Raw genomic sequence first — 13,605 nt, 5'->3', positions numbered from 1 at the left:
GATGAAAAAGAAAGAAAAGGGAGCCAATCAAAGAGGTGCAATTTGACATGCTGACAGAGCCACACAGGAAGCGCTACAGGTGACGGTCGTCCACACACGACGGCCGCCGGCTCGGTGTGTGTCAGGAGTGACAAAAATGCTTTGATACTGTGATTACACAGGAACCACCAACACACACACAGAAAACAAGCGCAGATCAATAGCCAAACACCTATGGAAGAACAGCCTCACACTACAGTGAACACACACATACACAAAGCCCCCGACACACTCATTTGTCTCATTTCACACCACTGAACCTTCCTTCCTCCCTCATTGTGTCTTTCTTTAGATGCACACACACTTATTTGTTTCACTACACATCACAGGAGCCTTCTGCTCTCTCTCCCTGCAGGTCCAATCATTAATCATTGATCAGTCCAGCTCAGTGTTGTGTGTGTGAGTGTGTGTGTGTGTGTGTGTGGCCACGAGGAGTTTAATCAGGCGTGTTGCCCCACTAATGAAAGATCGGCCTCCTCTATCGCCCCCTCAGGACGTTTGCAGTCTGTGTGTGTGTGTGTGTGTGTGTGTGTGTGTGCATGTTAGAGAGTAAAAAGTGAGTTTTTATTTTATTAATGGTTTGTTTCTCGACTGTGCTGTGATGCATTCACTGTCACTCCTGAAGCAAATGTACATTTGTGCTTCTGTGTTTGCAAGACTCCTTGTTGGCTTATGCCACAGTCACATTATAAAGAGCAGCAGTTGGAGACTGCAGCAAAATCCCTCGACTGTGTGCATTAAAGTTGCAATAGTTGTTTTGAAAACAGGGACTTTGTCTGTGATCACTTAAACTTGATTTAGACCAGTGGTGTCCAAACCCAGGCCTCGAGGGCCGGTGTCCTGCAGGGTTTAGATGTGTCCTTGATCCATCACAGATGATTCAAATGGCTAAATGATCTTGAAGTTCTCCAGAGGCCTGGTAATGAACTAATCATGTGATTCAGGTGTGCTGACCCAGGGTGATCTAAAACCTGCAGGACACCAGCCCTCGAGGCCTGGAGTTGGCCAAGCCTGATGATGTCGTAACTGGAAATGCCTTTTATCCGTACACCGCAACCTTCCGCAGCATTCATGTCATTGTGGACCCGATGTGTACTTAAATTTATCAGGAGCTGCACGTCAGGTTACGTAGAAGGATGATGTGTAGGGTTAAAATGGGGTTTCAGTTGTGGCATAAGTTACAACAGTGGTTCCCAAACCTTTTTTGCTAGCCCCCCCCCCCTTTGTTTTACAAGAAAAATGTTCGCGCAGTGCTCGTTTTTAAAACTCCTCTTTTGCGTTTACGTGTGGACGAGGAATACAGAGTTCGTCACGCAACGTTGAAGGTATGTGCCTTTTTTCACGTCACGCTGTGCGCCACGTTATTGTTTACATGAGATGAATTGCAGAATAGCAGAAAAATTAACAGTATTTTGTCTCTATCTTCAGTTTTACATGCTTACATACACACGCAGTTACTGTCCCTCCATTTAGAAAGGCAGAGGCGTCACGGTGTGATTATTTTACGTGTAGTTGTTTTTTCCTGTGTAATAATGTTCAACATTGCTGTCAATACATTTTTAAAAAATGCCTCTCTGTGCAAAATGGGTTCAAAAACATAAACAGCTGTAGAATACTGTTTGTCTGATTTGAACCGGGGGAACAAATCGTGGCAGGATCAGCCTGATGTTATTTGTATCCCGCTGTAACTTTACTGTATAAAGAGCTAACGTCTCCAACATGTCAGGAGTAGTTAGTCATTACGACAAGTGTTTGTGAACTAAAAATCAAGCATGTGGAATACAGTTTGTCTGGGATTTGAAGAGCCCAGAGCTGCTCCTGACGAAAGGAAAAGCAATCCTGCAGGGAGACCGACCTCGGCACTTGTGCAGGTGAAGCCAAAGGGAAGATTTGCTTCATTATATTTTCTAGTCTTTAGCTTAGAATGAAGTTGGTTTGGAAACATATTCAGCTTCATCTCCTGCTTTGCGTTTGTGTGGGCGCCCCGTGCTAGCAGTGTCCAAGCGTTTGTTTGTTTGTTTTTTCTTCCCCTTTTCATACCCCCCCCCCCCCCCCCCGCAATGGCTGGGGGGGGCGGGCCCCACACTTTGGGAATCTCTGAGTTACAACATGGCAAAAGCAGCTAGATGTAGCTGTTGTTTTCATTTGGTGCTTAATAAATAAAATTGAATTGAATGCAACATATCTCTGATATAGAAGTATAATTCCTGTGTCATGGTCAGTTGCCATCTTCAAAGAGACTTTGGTGCATAAATCAGGAAATAAGACATGGATCCGCTCCATTAATGGTCAGTTACACATTTTGCAGTATTTTACATTTTTCACCCCAGTGTCCCTGACAAGCCTTCATCTGTAGTAAGTGCACTTAAATAGCAAAGTGACTCTGGACTGGATCCAAAGTTTTTCCATAGCTCTGCAAGGCTGTCAGGCTACTGTTTACCTCAGCTGACAATGCCGGGTGACACATGTCCTCCTTTATTTACTCTGGGGACGGCTGTAAAACTGGGAAAGGAGTCTAATATGAGCCGAAGAGTCACTGAAGCTCACTTCTGTCCAGTGACATTGATACTGCGGTGAGTTATCGAGCATAGCCTAAACTTTTCTCTTGGTAAGCTGCTGCTAGTCTCTGTTAGCTGCTGCTAGCCTGCATCAATTAATGACTTTGAAGTTTATCTAACATTGTTGTCTTTTAATACTTAGTGAATAAACTCTCATATCATGTCAGAACATAACCAAACTCTTTATCACAGGGAATCTGTGATCTTTAGGACACTTGAGTCTAACATTAGCTGGCATAATGTTAGCTTATAACCAGCTGTTGTTTAGTTATAGGACATCGTGGATGTTTGAACACCAACGACTTCTGTTGTCTTTCACTTTTGGCATACTACACGTGTGTCTGGTTTTTGGCCAGATATGTAAAACATGGTTAGTTGGAATGTATATTTGTACTGTCTTTCCCTCTTCACACTGCACAGAAGAGGAACCGGCAGCAAGGTTCAACACTTTTCTTCCATCAAGACTCTGAAGACCATTACTCTTTGTCCACAGGTTTAATGATGTAGAAAGTGTGAAACTGAAACAAACATAACACAATTATAATTACAGTATATTCTTTAAATCTTACATATACACTGTACCTACAAGTCTACAATAATCTAAATCAACATAGCGTAGCACTTTAGCTGCAAGAATAAGCATTAGCCGTGCTCTAAACATGTGGTTTCAACAACGTATCAAAGTTACACATACAGACGATGCTCCAAAAGACGAAGGATTGAAGGCAGATGCATGTGGATTCATGGCAGTCTCCTTGGCCATGTGCAAACTTCACTAAACCTTACTACTTCCTGCTTCCTGTGATGTCACCAGGTATCAGAACTCTTAAAGGGACAGCTGCCCTAACACTATCGGCACAATATTCATCCTTTATTCTATTAAATAACCTCTTAAAATGACTAACTATATGTAGCATATCCACCACATATTTAAGTGCAAAATCATTTAAAGCTTTAAACACAAACAGTGCCACTTCGTACAGGACTGTAGTGCACAGGGAACCAGTGCAAGGCTCTAACACTGCAGGGATGTGTTTTTGTCTTAGTTGGCAAACGTTTTGCAGATGAGTCACACTCATCAACCAACTGACTCAGATCGATTGGAAGTGTTGCCAATCTGTCTAAATTTGAAACCTGAAATGCAATTACGTGCAAAATAGAGTGTAATTGAACTCGGTCTGAGTCAGACTGCTATTGTTTGGAGACAGGTTGCCTCCCAACAGGTGACCTGGGTGATCAGGTGGAGATGTTGCATGCTCAGCCTCTGGTTGGTCACCAGAACTACCTGCAGTTCATCTCTGAAAGCAAATAAATTCAGTGCAACAGGCGATTTATCCCTGTCACAAGGAGGTTGTCATCCTATCATTGAGTCAGTTCTTTTATTTCTCAGCCACCGAACATGACGAGTGAGCTGGCTTTTTACAAACGCATCTGCTGAGTCATACTGAATGTTTGAGCCATAACAGTGTCCTCACAGAATGAAAGTAACATAACTTTGGTGCATAAGAGAAATGATGCCAACGCCCACTTTCACCAGAAGACGCCGTCCTGAGATGGAAACATGTTATGACTGCCTGCATGTGACATGTTAGCAGAAATCTGCAAACTGCAGCTATAACAAACAAAGTGTTTGTCGTTGCACCGACACCACTCCCACCTCCTCCTTTGTACCTCACATCCCACCCTTCCACTCCTGCTGCTGCCATTTCCAATTTCCTTTTATCCGCTGTTTATTGACCTCGCTCCTCCTCCCTGCCACTCTGAACTCTGCGTCTCTCCCACTTTTCTCAGCTGTCTCCGCCTTTGACAGACGATCCGTGTTTTTCTCACTGTGATAACTTGACCCTCTGGCCTCTACCTGTTTCTCCCCGACTGACGCTGCTCCTGTAACCTCCACCAACCAGCGATTAATTATAGAAGCGCGAGGCAGGAGGGAGAGGAGATGACAGAAACGTCAGCCTGGATTATGAATACTGCCTGAGAGGAGAGAGAGGGAGTCCATCAGAGGAAGCGGAGTCAAATTACAACTTTGAATGTTCACTTTTCTCTTCGTGTTTCTATTAATGTGTTTCTGCCTTAAAATAATTGTGTTTGTAAGTAAAATTAAATGGAGGATGTTATAGTTGGATGTTTGGATATGAATATGTAGATCTGGAAAGCGAGGGACTAGATTTTTGGGTTGTATAAACTCTTCTTTTGTTGTCCAAGATCATCAAGATGGCTCTTTCTTGCAAGCACAGTCAGCCTGCTTGGATAGCAGATATCCATTTTTACGAGGGTCTTCTAAGAGCACCATTAGCCATATTAGGTTCCCTTTATTGGCTCATACAAAATCTTAAATACCTCGTAGACGGAGGTACCGCTCTCTGTGTGAATGGGAGGCAGAGCCTTCAGCTATGAGGCCCCTCTCCTGTGGTCATTGGATGGCTGGGCTTGGTCCTGTTTGAGGTCTCTTCCTGTTAAATGGGAGTTCTTTCTCCCTACAGTTTCCAAGTGCTGCCCATAGCACATAATGTGAGAATAATACATTCAAAACTTTCTTGAATAATACATTTCATAGACGACAAATGACTCGATGATGATCATGATGATGCCTGATGTCAATATCTCACCTCCATGCTTCCCAGCCTCTCTCCGTTAATGATGTCCAATGAAACCAACATAACTTGGAAAAAAGGGAAGGACATGTCCTCATTTAGAAATGAGGACATGTACAGAAAATTTCAAAATAAAAAAAAAAATGGATAAAATGTCAAGATAATTTTTGGGAAGTTTAAGAAAGGTGAGAGAGCATGGGAATCTAACAAGTGCGCTGCCAAAATGAGGACATTTATGGAAAGTAGTGATAATCAGACCGAGATCCTTTTGGAAGTGAAGAGTTGGGGAGAGTGGGATTATTTTATACAGTTACCTCAGAGGGGTCCTCACAAGTAAAAGAGTGCACGAGCGATCCGAAGGAGGGAGCTGTGGCTCTGAGAAACTGTCTGACAGGACTGAGAGGAGGAGGAGGAGGAGGATGGGAGTCTTTAGGGCTTTGTGGGAGAGACACAGAAACATGTTGAGAGGATTTAGTAGTGAATAGTGAGCTCTGACCATTTTAACACTTTCATTGTTGTTAATTTAGCATGAATGGAAACATCAGGTGTCCAAAGGTCCCTGAATGCACCAAAAGGAGGCAAATGACTGTATTAGAAGGTGATATTCTTTAAAATGAAGTAGAATTATTGGAAGTACAATACTTCTAAAAACTAAAAAAAATAAACTAAATACTAAAGTGGATGGCAGGACTGGATAAATCTGCCTCTGATGTGTCGTATTATGTGTTTCTAATAAATTGGAAACCGCACCTCCCCTTCACTGTGCACTGTGGTTATAAATGATGCTGTACTGGGTATAATAGCTCCCTGTGTGCAGTCCAGGAGCATCCATCCTGTTTAATGTGACAGTGTGTGTCTCCGTCCCGCCGGGTCGATACCCTGAATGAAGACAGGGTGCTGCGTTCAGGCAGCGTGTGGAGTTATGGCCACAAAATGAGCTTTAGTTTAGTTTCCTGGTTCTTATTCTTCGTTGTAGATTTATCTTAGAATATGTTTCTTAAAAATCACATTTAGAGATCTTTGATCTGAGGTGGTTTGGGTACTTCTGGGTCATCCTGGGTCATCCGTGGAGGAGCTCAGTCCACTCATTTGGAAGTGAAACAAGTAGAATCAGGCAGATAAAAAATATTACATCAGTTATGAACAACTCAAGAAAACTTTGACCTGAATTTTTAAAAATGGCAGAGGTGGGAAGTAGCAAAGTAGAATTTTCAGGTATCTGTACTCTACTTGAGTATTTATTTTTCTGACTACTTTATACTTTGACTCGTGACATTTTTAAACAAGTATCTGTAGTTTCTACTTCTCACACTTTAAAAACAGGCTTTTGGTTTAACGGATTTTAGTGGAGTTATTGTTTGACGTCACTGCGAGCCTCTAAACATCAAACTGATTGGAGCCTAAACAGGAAAAACGTGAAAGGAAGTGCTGTTCATTTATTAATCACCAGGAGATCAAAGCTGTGTGTCATAGTGGGTCGGGTTGTCTTTCTTTATCTTTGGGCACAACACTGGAACGACTGCAGGTGTCCCATAAGTTGTGCTACCTCAGCATCGAGCTAGTGCTAGAGAAAACAAGTGAGTGTTTTTTAAGTGTTAGGTAATTTGAAATGCAGCATTTCTATCAGCAAACACACAAACTGTTTGTGTGCAGTAAACACTCTTTCAGTGATGAGGATGTAACATCCTGGACAGGGAGGAACGCTGGTTTGAGGGCGGAGTCAAAGAGGCCATTGATGTGAAAAGGGAAAGACCATCTCTGAATCGAGGAGGGGCCTAAGGGTACATCTGTCCCCATCTTACAATGCTGTGATTGCAGCCATTCCCCAACTCTCTGTTAATGGGACTCATGGCCATCGATGAATGATCAGTGGCTGTGGATAAAGGAACTGCCCTCCCAGCCCATTGTTCCTTCACTGGGCTGGTTTCAGTCATTATGCAAATGTTCTGTTTATAAGATTGAAGCCTGCAGTCAGCTGAGACTGAAGACGTCACCTGGATGAGTGATGAAACGTTTCTCCCACTGAAAACGCTACATCCAGATGAACAGACTCAGCCTTTTAGGATGCTTGTGTGCAGTTTGTCTCACAGTGTGTTTCTAGCAAAACTGCTGTATTTCAGGGGGAGAGAAAAGAAGGAGAGCAAACGTCACTCAGAGACGGAGAAAGATAAGAAAGACGGGACAGGAGAGGAAGAAGAGAGCTTAGATTTAAAGGGAAGGACTGCTCCAGGCGGAGCGTGCTCCTTCTCTGCGCCCTCATGGCCTCCATATTTTATTCCACAGCTTAGACACTCTCATTATTATATCCTCATGACACGCGCACATAGGTCCTTGGGCTCAGCCCACTAGCTCCCTCCCTGGCGGGGCCTGGGCCCCCTGGGTCTTTCTGTTAACTTTCTATCTTAAAAAATATTAAGAAAGTTAAAAAGTACAAATTTAGTCAAAGGAAAGGCAAAACTAATCTTAGACCTCTTTATGCACTTTATGTGCCTTGTAATCAGGGGAAAACAACGTCACTCCGAGAGGGGGAAGGACTGAAAACACAGAACTTATTTACAGTGATGTAAAGAAACAGTTTACAGTGTCCTTCAAAAAGGGAAGACATCCACTGTCTCTGTGTACAATATCCAAGCTGATGATTGGATAGATTCCACTACGTCTCTTTTTCCTTGTGGAAAACAGGTCAGGCTCCTGGACAGAAGAGAGAATGATGAGAGGCGCGCACACATGAACACAGGTGAGCATCTACTGCACCTAGTTTAACACCTAATCACAGGCTGAAGGAATGTTCTCAGTCAATCGGTCAGATGAAGAGCAGGTGAGTTGATTACTCCTGGTGTGACAGACAGGAAGGCGGGGACTAAGAGGATCCCGCCTCTGAAAGGTAGGGCGCTGTTACCATGGACACATACACAGAGAGGAGAGAGAGCGTGAAAAACAGGCAGGTGTAACAGGAGGACTGAAGGGCTGTGACAAACAAATAGCTGACAGGTTATGGAAAATAAATAAATTATGACCTATCAGTTTTATTCTTTTAGATATAGAAACGTGATTTCCACCTGCACACAGCAGGTTTCAAAGTGTTATTGTTGGCCAATAGAGGGCGCTGTTTGTACAGAGTTGATGGATTAAACACTTCTCACACTTTAAGTGTAAAAGTAGCGATGCTGATGTTTGTCAGTGTGTGATTGTGCTCTGACCGTCAGACTCATTTAAGGTGTGTGTGTGTGTGTGTGTGTGTGTGTGTGTGTGTGTGTGTGTGTGTGTGTGTGTGTGTGTGTACCAGAGTGAGAAATTTCTAGTTTTAACTGCTCACTAGATTCATGTTCATGGTTAAGAAAGCTGTCTTCTGGTTACAGTAAGGCGTATTAATAGAATAGCCTTTATTGTCATTGTACAGAGTACAACGAAATTGGAGTGCCACTCCCTTGGTGCAAGTTTCAATTATAAATATAAATGTAAAATATAAAAAGTACAAAAAACAATCGTAAGTACTCAAACAATAGTATGTACAATATATACAGGATAGCAGCATTAATATAATGACAGTATGAATAGCAGCATAATATAATGACAGTGACGGTATGGAATAGGTTCAATTGTTTTTGTGCTTATTTACTACGGTGATAGCTCTGGGAAAGAAGCTATCCCTGAATCTGTTTGTCCTGGTTTTATGTGACCTGTACCGTCGGCCTGACGGTAATAGTTCAAACAGTTGGTTGCTGGGGTGAGAGTGGTCCTTGATGATATTGCCAGCTCTGCTGAGGTACCGAGAGTTTGCAGTGACCTCCAGGCTGGGCAGAGAGCAGCCAGTGATCTTCTGGGCTGTGTTGATGACCCTCTGCAGTACTTTCCTGTCCGCACCTGAGCACCCTGCATACCATGTTGTTGTGCCGTACGTTAGGATGCTCTCTATGGTGGCTCTGTAAAATGTCACCAGCAGCCTCTCCTCCAGGTTGTTCCTCCTGAGCACTCTCAGAAAGTGGAGACGCTGCTGGGCCTTTTTAACCACCGCCGTGGTATTTGCAGTCCAGGAGAGGTCATCGGAGATCTGCACGCCCAGAAACCTCATGGAGCGTACCCTCTCCACACAGTTCCCGTGGATGTAAAGTGGGCCGGGTCTGCTCTGCCCTTCCTGAAGTCCAAGATAAGTTCTTTAGTTTTCGTGGTGTTCAGTTGGAGGTTGTTAACTGAACACCACTCAGTCAGTCTGTTGACCTCATCTCTGTAGTCCGACTCATCCCCCCTTGAGATGAGTCCAACCACTGTGGTGTCATCCGCGAACTTTATGATGGTGTTTGAGAGATGGGTAGGGGAGCAGTCGGATGTGTAGAGCGTAAACAGGAGGGGACTCAAAACACATCCTTGTGGAGACCCGGTGCTGAGTGTGATGGTGCTGGACCGGTGGGGGCCGAGTCTGACAGACTGTGGTCTATTTGTCAGGAAGTCCTTGATCCAGAGGCAGATGGGGGTGGAGAGTCCCAGGTGAGACAGTTTCTGGACCAGGATCTCCGGGATGATATGATTGAATGCTGAGCTGAAGTCCAGGAAGAGCATTCTCACATAGCTTCCTCGGTGCTCCAGGTGACTCAGCGCAGTGTGGAGCGCTATGGTGATAGCGTCCTCGGTGGATCGATTTGTCCTGTAGGCAAATTGGTGGGGGTCCAGAGTGGGAGGCAGACCGGCCCTGATGTGCTGACAGACCAGCCTCTCAAAGCACTTCATCACTACAGGCGTAAGTGCAACAGGCCTGTAGTCATTTGGGCTGGCCACAGCTGTCTTCTTGGCGATGGGGATGATGGTGGAGGTTTTGAGGCAGGGCGGGACGGTGTTTGATGGAAAGGTTGAAGATTTTAGTGAAGACTCCGGTCAGTTTGTCAGCACATGCTCTGAGAACCTAATCTATTCACACCTCGTATCAACATGTAACTTTTGTAGCTAAGAGATCATCCGGAGCACACCGGTCGGGTTATGAAGATAACCAGGTTAAATGTAGCGTCATGGAAAAAGCAGCAGCCACACAACTCCATGTCCGTATGTCGTCAAAATAACTAAAGACACTCTCACTGCTGCTGACAGCTCTCCTGGTTTCGGTCCAAGCTCTCCAACTGAGCACAGTTTGCCACTATGAGAGGCTCCGAGGAAGTCCCTCAAGGTTCTGTGCTTGGACCCCTTCTTTACTGTCTCCGTGCTCCCCTTTAGCTCATCTGACGCGATGGTCTCTGCTTCCATTCCTCTGCTGACGACACACAACTTTGTCTCAGTACCGAATCCTCCACTGAACTTTCCCCACTGACACTTGTCAACTTGTCGACTCTCTGCTGGTCTGGGCTCTGCTGACTGTGTTAGCCTGAGCTGTGATGTTACAGAGAATCTCAGACCAGACACACAGTCTCTGTGATTGTTGTGCCCCTGCAGCTACTAAACATATAGAATTTTGTCATTTCAAGCCAACTTTTCACTCTCATCATGCTGTCTGTTTAGCAGCTCTGCTAATTAATCACCCTAATACAACAGCTAACACTCTCATTAGACCCGTGGACGTATGCGCATGTAGCTTGAAATTGGCACCTAGAGGCTTGTGTGGTTCACTGCTCAGTCTGTGATGTGCGTTTCATAAAAAATGACACCGCACCTGTTTCTGGATCCAACATCTCCTTTTCCTGACCCGTGTGGCTTGAAATGACTGAGCCAGGCACTAGCACGGTTTCATCAGTTCCTGCTGCAGTCACTTGAACGGTGCACCTGTGGGCAGTCGCCACTAAAAGCTCCCTGCTCATTGGTGTTTTTAAAGCCGTACGGTACCGTGTGTGGAAAATCGATTCCCTCAATTTTGAAATTCCAGGCTAGTTAAAGGCACCAGGGAGCTGAAAGTAGGGCCGGTGATGAGCTCTGTGTGTGTGAGTGTGTCCTGCTGCTATAGCTCCAGCTGGGAATGAGATGCTGATTTGATTGCCTGGCATAACTAGCTGTGTGTGAGTGTGTGTGAATGTTCAGTGGAAAAGCGAGTGAAGCAGGTAAATATTGAGCTGAAAAAACGAGGCGACAATTTGTCTGTTTGAGGGGAAAATCGTACAAATTGTCAGCACACTGACTGCAGCAGCATTTTCTCTGATGGAAACAGAAGAGCCGATGAAGTGAGATTACTGAAAGTGGCGGTAGAGACTTGATCCACTCACACAGGTGTTTTCAGTTAGATTATATCACTGACAGGCTGTGGTTGAATGGTTACCATAGAAGCAGGGGTGTTACAGGTAATATCAGTAAGTGCCCGGCGAGGCAGCTGGAATCTAAAACACTGAGCATCTTTTGGAAGGTGTGCCTGGCCTCGCTGCTTTAACATCGCTGTACCTGCACTCTGAGCTCAAGCATGGAGCACACAGGAAGGAGACAAGTTCAGTGGACTGGTTCCATCATCTGCTACAGTGGGTTGGATTTCTGGAAACGGGAGGTTTGCAGAATGTCTGTCAAATACAGCCTGTCCCACTGATATTAGGCTTATTAGCTTCCGAGTGTGAACAGAGACTGATGAACTGATGGGTCACTTTTGGAAAACTATCTTCGTGCTCTATAGCTGTGTTTTAAAGATGATCGACCTCTAGAACAAATATTTGACGTTTTTAGGGTGGCTGGGCTCAACCTTAGAGGGGGCGGAGCTTGAACATCAGCTGCTTCAGTCCTGAATGCTTTCCTCTTGGGAGAAGACCCTGAGTCGGGCCTGGAGAGATTATATTTGTCTCATTTGGCCTGAGAGGGTCTCAGGAATAACCAGGAGGAACTAGAAAGCTTTGCTGAGCAGAAGGACCTGAGTCTGGACAAGCAGAGTGCGATGACTGGGGTTTCCCCTTTTAGATGTGGCAGTTACCCTTTTAAAAGAAGGAAAGTGAGCTTTTTAACATTTAGTTAACGTTGTAAAAAGCTTTACCAGATGCCTCGTCCATCTCAGCGTTTCACACAAAGTGTCTTTTTGTTTTGCTGTCTTGATGCACCAACAATAACAGCCCGATTTTATAGACCTGCAAAGACTGCATTAGGAGGCTGGAGGGGTGGCGGTGGAATAAGTCCCGGGTTTATTAGTCAGGGGAGCGCCATTCTCATCCCCTGCAGATCTCAGCGCTTTGTACTCGGTTTTGCCTTTTGCCCACTTGCCAATTATTTTCACTCTCACTCACTTTTTATTTTTCTAGGACTTGTTTTCTTCTACGCCTTGCAAACCTCTGCAAGTTTGAGCTGAGTATTTTTAAAGAAAAGATGGCATGTAGTAAAGATCATCCGTGAAGTTTGTACGGATTAACATGTGCTAGTGTTGACTGAAAACTTTGTTCTCTGCAGATATTCTCACTTTTAGCTGCAAATGATGAAGCTTAAAAAATCAGAAATGGTGACATAAGATGTAAAAATCACATCATGCATTTTGATGACTAACAATTTTAAAAAAAGAAAAGCCTTCACAGGTCATTGGATGTATAGTAAAAATAAAAACAATCGTTTGCAGAACAGTTGGAGTGTTTCAGTTTGAGGCCAGAGAAAGGAACCACAGCTCTGCAGTTAGTTTTCTAACTCTGCGTATCTGCAATGTAGAGACTCATCCGCACGTACAGACTGAGGATGACATGTGTGCTAAATTAAACAACAAAAACTGTGTTGCAGCTGTGGACTGGCAGTGTGCAGTAGTGTGTGTGGGTTGGGTTGAATAGCCTTGGGGGTAATTCTGTCCATCTCTGTTTGATACCTGTGGGTGTTCGTGTATGTAACAGACTTTGCTTCTGTGTGTTGTCTCTCGGCAGCAGGTAAACAAGCAGTACAGGCTTAATGAGCAGTGATTGGCTCCCACCTGGTCACAAAAGGCCACGGCCTGCTCGGTGACCAGTCGAGTGTTGGCTCGTACAGACTGCACGCTGACAGCGTTGGAGCCTCAACCTTCTTGTGAGTCAGTCTGACACAGGAGTGTGAAACTTTATTTAAAGAGCTGGAGTCAGAGAGGAAGAAGCAGGAGTGAAGCTGTACAAAGACACGTGGTGAACTGGTTTTACTGAAGAATTGATTTCCATCAAGAAAGAGAAACACAGGCTGCAGCAGCTGCAGTATTTTTCCTCTCAGGTCAACCTGATTTACCTGAGAAGTGAAACCCCGGGCAAAAATCACTCCAACTCACTCACCGCTGCTTATTAAAGCTTATTGTATTTCAGCTCCACTTATTTCAGGTTTATTTGGTTTATTTGCAGGCTGTTCAATGTTGGCTGCACCGTGTCACTAAAAAAGACAGGATGTCCCTTCCCAGCCTGTCATTTAGGGAGTGTATTAAACTTAAACCTAATAACAAAGTCATTGTTAGTGACTATTACTAGCCAAGCAAGTGGAATCATGAAACCAGGTCCCAGCCTATTATCTCTTGGCAGCCAATATTTTCT

Source organism: Astatotilapia calliptera, chromosome 8 (assembly GCF_964374335.1).
Source record: "Astatotilapia calliptera chromosome 8, fAstCal68.1, whole genome shotgun sequence".
Taxonomy (NCBI): domain Eukaryota; kingdom Metazoa; phylum Chordata; class Actinopteri; order Cichliformes; family Cichlidae; genus Astatotilapia; species Astatotilapia calliptera.
The sequence above is the reverse complement of the archived record's forward strand: the minus strand, read 5'-3'. Positions refer to the sequence as shown.